Raw genomic sequence first — 6,739 nt, 5'->3', positions numbered from 1 at the left:
GGAGGGGGCTGCCATGAGCAAGATGCAATTCCCTCTCTTTCTTCTCCTTATTACTCAGCATTTGGAGCAATTCTCTTTTGTTCTTAAATATGAAGCAATCCGTCACCTTATCATACTCCTTCTATGTACTCCACATTCCTTCCCACTCCTTGTAACAATTGTTCTTTTCCTACATCCTTCACTGTAGTGGCTCTATCCATACCTATAGGAGAATTTGGAGAGATTGAAGTAGTTGGGGAGAAATATTCAAGATTTATGCTGCTTCCACTACCATCTTCCCAGGATTTTCCTGTTTTTTCCTCTTTGGCTAATTTAACTTTTCTTGTTGTTGTTTTGCTTCTCTAACTCATTGGCTCTCTAAGGCTCAGTTTCAGGCCAGGGCGATAGCTCAGTGGCAAAAGCACCTGCTTTGCAAGCACAATGTCCTAAATTTTATTCCCAGTACCACCAAAAAAAAGAAGGAGGAGGAGGAGGAGGAGGAGGAGGAGGAGGAGGAGGAAAGGGCTGGCCATATAGCTTAGAGGATTAAAATACCTGCAAGCAGGCAAAAGAGCCGAGAATTCAATCCCCTTGTCTACCTTGCCTGCTGCCCCCCACCCCAGGGCAATTGAGACTAGGTGTGGTAGTGCATGCCTGCAATCCCAGCTCTTGGGAGGTTGTAAACAGGAGGATCACTAGGAGTCCGATCTAGTAGTGAAACCCTGAACACCCTGTAGACCCATCCCTAAAAATACTAAATAAATAAATAAATAAATAAATAAATATTTCTTTAAAAAAGAAGATGAAAGGCTCAGCTTTGAAACACTGCGAAGATTTTGCGGTTATCGCAATTAAGAAGAAACAGTATGGTAATTTGGTAGGCTGAGGCCATCAGTGTTAGATCCTTACAAGGCCTAAAATAGTTCACTTGTACTGTTTAGAGATTCTCTTTAGTTCGTCCTACCTTAGCCTTCCAGTTGATTCATTCACCTGCATTCACATACTGAAATGTATATTACCATAAAATAAAATAAGCTAATTGTATTTATTCCTCCTTTTAGTTTTATGTTAATTAGGGCTATCGTTTCTTTTTAATTATATAAATTAAATCTCATTTCAGGATACTAAAGTAAAAATTATAAAATATGTGTCTTCAAAATATGGTGTGTCATGAGTCCAAGATGATTGAGAACTAGGAATCTGAATGATCTCTTAATCCAAATAACAAGAAAAGAAGAGTTATCCCCGTTCTGTAGCAGCCACATCCACAAAGGTATTGATCCAAATGTGAGGGCCACATACTACCCAAAGGTCAAGTTCCTTGTATCTATTCATGGTAGCAGCAAAGCTTTTTAAAAGGGGGGTGAGGGGCTGGAGAGATGGCTCAGTGGTCTAAGGCACCTACTTGGAACAAGCTTGGCAGGGCATCAGGGACCGCGGTTCAATCCCCCAGCACCACATGCCAGCCAGCCCCGCCCCCTGGTGGGCTGGGCTGGCCACACACACACACCATACTCTCTCTCTCTCTCTCTCTCTCTCTCTCTCTCTCTCTCTCTCTCAAATAAATAAAAAATAAAAAAAAAATTGGAAAAAAAAAAGGGGGGTGAGTAGTTTAAAGGAATCTTGGTCTCAACTTACCTTCTGTGGAAAAGGAAATAAAAAAGAAATAAAACAATTATCTGGCTGTGGTGGCGCATGCCTGTAATCCCAGCATCTGGGAGACTGGGGCAGGAAGATTGCCATGAATTCAATACTAGCCTGGACTACACAGTGAGTTCAAGGCCAGCCTGAACTATAGATTATGTCTCAAAAAAACTAATTAAAAAATGAATAATTACATAAAAATTCTAAGGAATAACTTTAAACACTTAAGCATAGAGTACCTGTAAACCATTATCTAAGTCATGTTGCATATTCACAAGTATATATGATCTAAGATATATCTTTATATACGTTTTATTATAAATCAGAGTTTATTCAACCAGTAAAGTTAATGGTCTTGAGAAAGTATTAGAAATGAAATGAAATAAAAATTATCTTTGCGTTAGTTCTTTTTTTAATTTATGTATTTGATATAGGGTCTCACTACACAGCTCAGACTCATAGTAATCCTTCTGTTTCAGCCTCCTAAGCTCTGCTATTCCAGATGTGTGCCACTATACCTGATTTTGGTGGCTGGCACAGTGTGCTGGGAGTTCTAGGATCGGCATGGCATATGGCACAGGGGATCCAGCCTGGGACCTTTGGGTTGCCAGGCAGGTGCTTAGACAGCTGAGCTATCTCCACAGTCCTGCATGAGTTCTTAAGGAGCCAAATTTCTGCAGTGTTTGAATGTGGCTGTGTTTAGCTAATAATCTATCACCTTCTTGCCCTGTAACTCTGGACTGCTCTGCAGTTCTATATTTGAAATCCTCTTGTTGGCTTCCAGGTTGCTGTTGTTCTGAGTCAGTCATTCCCCCCGTGTCCCAGACAAGAAACAGCCAGCCAAGTCAGTGAGTAGTGGAAACTTTTCTTTCTTTCTTTTTTGTAAGAAAATTACTATGAAATTCCAGTCATTAAGTGAATATGTAAGCAGTGTAATAAGATTGATAAATGAAGATACCAGGGTGGATTCTCAGGTTGCATATGCTGTGTGGATGCATTTGACAGACCCTCAAAGATGCCCATTTTTCAAGAGGATTTTGTCCTTCTTAGCAAGATAATCTATGCACTTAATGGTCTTTTGACAGTTTTCTGACAGCTCAAATTTATATAACAAACCTCTTGAAATACATATCCAATATTTAATTCTTTTTAATCTTTTATTTGCTTATTTATTTGGTACAGGGTCTCGATACACAGCTCAGACTCATAGTGATCCTTCTGTCTCAGCCTCGGCAGTGCTGGGATTCCTGGCATGCACCACCACTCCCAGTCATGGTGGCCACAGTCATTTGTATCCCCTTTTTTGTTTAGTTTTGTCAGAGATGAGTTTTCCATTGCCATTTAAATATTGGAAGTGTGTGGATTCAGCAAAATATTCCAATATAGTCCAGTAGTACATAATAGTAGTGGGTTATCCATAGGCACGACATGTGGTACCAGGCATCTAACCCAGGCCCTTGCTCTTGCCATGGAGGTGCTTAGACCACTGAACTATCTCACTATTCCCCATATGTACTATTTGGAAAAATATTCCTAATATTTTAGTGGGTAGGAATGGTGTAGACATCTGCACTTGGAAGCATTTTATTTTCAGTTATAATTTATGGAACATTATGTATAATATTGTGTCTTTTCAGGACAACAATGTCCCTAGAGAAAGGTGGGTTTTTTTCCCTATCGACTAGCACTGTAGACACTCACTAAATGCTTATAGAATTCAATTGGATATAAAATTAGTAAGTTGAAAGAAGTGGGGAAAGTCTATAGAAAATACAACAATGTGAAAAGTGGTGGATATCCAAGACATCCATTTAGCAAAGATCTAGGCCGACCTCACTCCCATTTGAGATCTATACACTGCAGCTAGCAGAACTTTATAAGTCAGATGTATTGGTCATGTACTTTATTTTTTTATTAATTTTATTAAGAAACAAATAACAATGAGACAGTTTCAAAACCGTTTAGTAGGACAGTTTCAATAATTAATACATTTTATATTATTGTCTTCATAGTGGTTATTCAGAGTACAAGATGAAGACATGATAGCCAGTCAAAATACTACTAGTATAAATCTTTCTTCTCTTTCAACTAAGAGAAGTAGTTGTATATCTATACTAACTAATATATATATATATATATATATATATATATATATATATAATGGTCTTTCATTTGTATCCCCCTTTTTTGTTTAGTTTTGTCACAGATGAGTTTTCCATTGCCATTTAAATATTGTAGTTGTGTAAATTCAGCAAAATATTCCAATATAGTTCAGTAGTCCATCATAGTAGTGGGTTATCCATAGGACTGTCAATGTCAGAAGTTGTTGACTTGAGCCTCTTACAGCTCAGCATATTAATATGGCTTTACGTTTTTTAAGCTCACTTTTATACTTTTCTGCTGGATGATTAAGACCAAGATCAAGAAAGACCTATAAAGCAAGAAATGTAACTTCTGTATCTCACAAGGTCAGTCAAATCCCCTCAGGATTTACCCTAAAACTTATATCACAGTTTATAGATCCTTTGTCAGTGTCAGCCATGTGGATGAGTCATGGCCATATCTTGACCAATTTGCTCTCTGTGAAGGCCTGAGAGAATGTTTTCTCTCCATGTGACTCTCCTTACACACACTCTATATCATTGATCACTTTCCTCTGTGGCCTCATAATCTCCTTGATCAGAAAATTTGGGACACAACTGAGTTCTAGGATGTTTCAGAACAGGTTCTCTTATGTCCTGAGTCCTCACTGACCTTGAAAGGCTAGGGCCAAAATCTTGGCTGTCCTCGTAGCCCTTGTTTCTCTCTAATTTTTGGTCTGCAAACTTTAGTTGTTAACCCTGCAGAAAAGAAGCTTAATGATATTATTATCCTATAACATAGGCAGTTGACCTTACACTTACTATCGTTCTGAATATCAAACATCTTAGATATAACATGGAAATGCAGAGAGGGAAATTAGGAAAACAATATCTTTTACAATAGCACCATGGAAAAATAAAATACCTTGGAATTAATCTAACTAAAGAAGTCAAAGATCTTTTCAAGGAAAATTTCAGTACTCTGTAAAAAGAGATCATAAAGGATTTCAGAAATGGAAAGATATTCCCTGCTCCTGGATAAGAAGAACCAGCATTGTGAAGATGGCCATACTTCCAAAATTGCTCTACAGATTTAATTCAATCCTTATCAAAATACCATGAACATACCTCACAGACCTAGAGAAATCATTTCTAAAATTTATTTGGAACCAGAAAACACCTACAATACCAAAGGCAATCCTGGGCAACAAAAACAAGGCAGGAAGCATTATAATTCCTAACTTCAAATTATACTACAAAGCTACTGTGATAAAATCAGCATGGTACTGGCAACAAAATAGACCTGAGGATCAGTGGAATAGATTAGAAGATGCAGAAGCCACTAAAAACAAACTCAGTCACATTATCCTCCAAAAAAGTGACAAACATATTTACTGGAAGAAAGATAACATGTTTAACAAATGGTGCTGGTAAAACTTGCTCTCTACATGTTGAAAAGTAAAACTTGACCCAGATCTATAACCATGTAGTAAGCTAAAGTTGAAATGGATTAAAGATCTAAACATTAAAACAGAAACACTAAATCTCCTGGAAGAGTAAGTAGGAGGAACTCTTGAAGACATAGGGGTAGGCAAACAGTTCATGAACAAAAATCAAATCACACGGGTAATATTTGAAAGAATTAACAGTTGGGACCTCCTCTTATTGAGAAGTTTTTGCACATCAAAAGAAATTATCAACAAAGTGAAAAAACAACACACAAATTTGAAAGCATCTTAACTATTTATTTGTTTTAATTGTCAACATTTATGTATTATTAACAAATAACTTAGAAAGAGTAAGAGATTTATTTAAATTCCCAGTGACCTAAACATTAGTGGAAAGATCAGGGAAGTGATCCTTTTAGCTTGTGAAGGGGTAATATCTTCCAACCCTAGACCAACACTCACTGCTTTATAAATGGAATCTCATGTTATTCTCCATTCAGTTCCACAAGCAGGTTATTAGAACTCCCATACTACAACTGAGAACAATGGATTAAAATCTTTGATTAGAATCACAGAAGTGTAAGGTAATAGGCCCAGAACTTGACTCTGAAGATCCTGAGCTCTCTTCCTATTAGTCATTGTACTATACCAGAAGAGATGAGAAGGGCTGATTCCAGACATTGCCCACAAGTAATTTTCTTGTTCTCTCATAATTTTTCCTCACTTTTATCTTCAATATACTTACCCTTTTATAATCTTCGAATAATTGGTAGATTTGTCAAGGGAAATGACCCAGTAATGTTCAGTACAAGTGGAACAAATTCTTGTCAACAAGAGAATGTTTGACTTTCCATTTTTTTCTTTCTGGCAGGGGTATATCATTTCCAAGTGACCTTGAAAGGCTTTGTATGCACAAAGCCTTTCTTTTTATGGACTCCTTTCATGTGACAGCTCAACTTCCCAATACCTCTGTCATTGCCTTCGCATCCTTCTTCCTTGTAACATTTTGAGAATCCAGAATTTCCCCACATATAATAGTCAAGTCACTCAGGTGTTGAAAACTCCAGAAGTTCTATAATTTGACATGGTAGTGTTGCATTGTACAGTTCCTATCATATAAAGGTAACTCCCCAAAAGAATAGGATTTTAAATCATCCCATATATTTCATTTATGCCTATGGGAAACAAGGGGGAGTTACAGGGCATAGTGAGAGTAGTGAGAAAACCAAATCAGCTTTACAGTCTACAAGATACGTAAGTAGGTAGCAGGTAAGAAACTGAATAAAGACAAACTGTCAGAATTAGATGCTTCCTAGCTGAGTCCTGGCCACATTCCAAATGGGGAGCTTGTAAGGGAACTACCCATCAGTCAGGCAGGGTGTAACATCTGAAGAACCACAGCAATTGCTGTTTGATGCCTTATGGAAGAGGTATTTTTCATCAAGTATTGATATGGTGAACTTTAAGTCCCTACAGAATATGATAAAAAATATTAAAAATTAGAATATATTTTAAAAATAGGCATAAAGAATTATATAGTTCTTATGTTTACACATAAGTCCAAAAATCTCACCATATACACCCTTG

Source organism: Octodon degus, unplaced genomic scaffold, assembly GCF_000260255.1.
Source record: "Octodon degus isolate 3935 unplaced genomic scaffold, OctDeg1.0 scaffold00012, whole genome shotgun sequence".
Lineage (NCBI taxonomy): Eukaryota > Metazoa > Chordata > Mammalia > Rodentia > Octodontidae > Octodon > Octodon degus.
The sequence above is the reverse complement of the archived record's forward strand: the minus strand, read 5'-3'. Positions refer to the sequence as shown.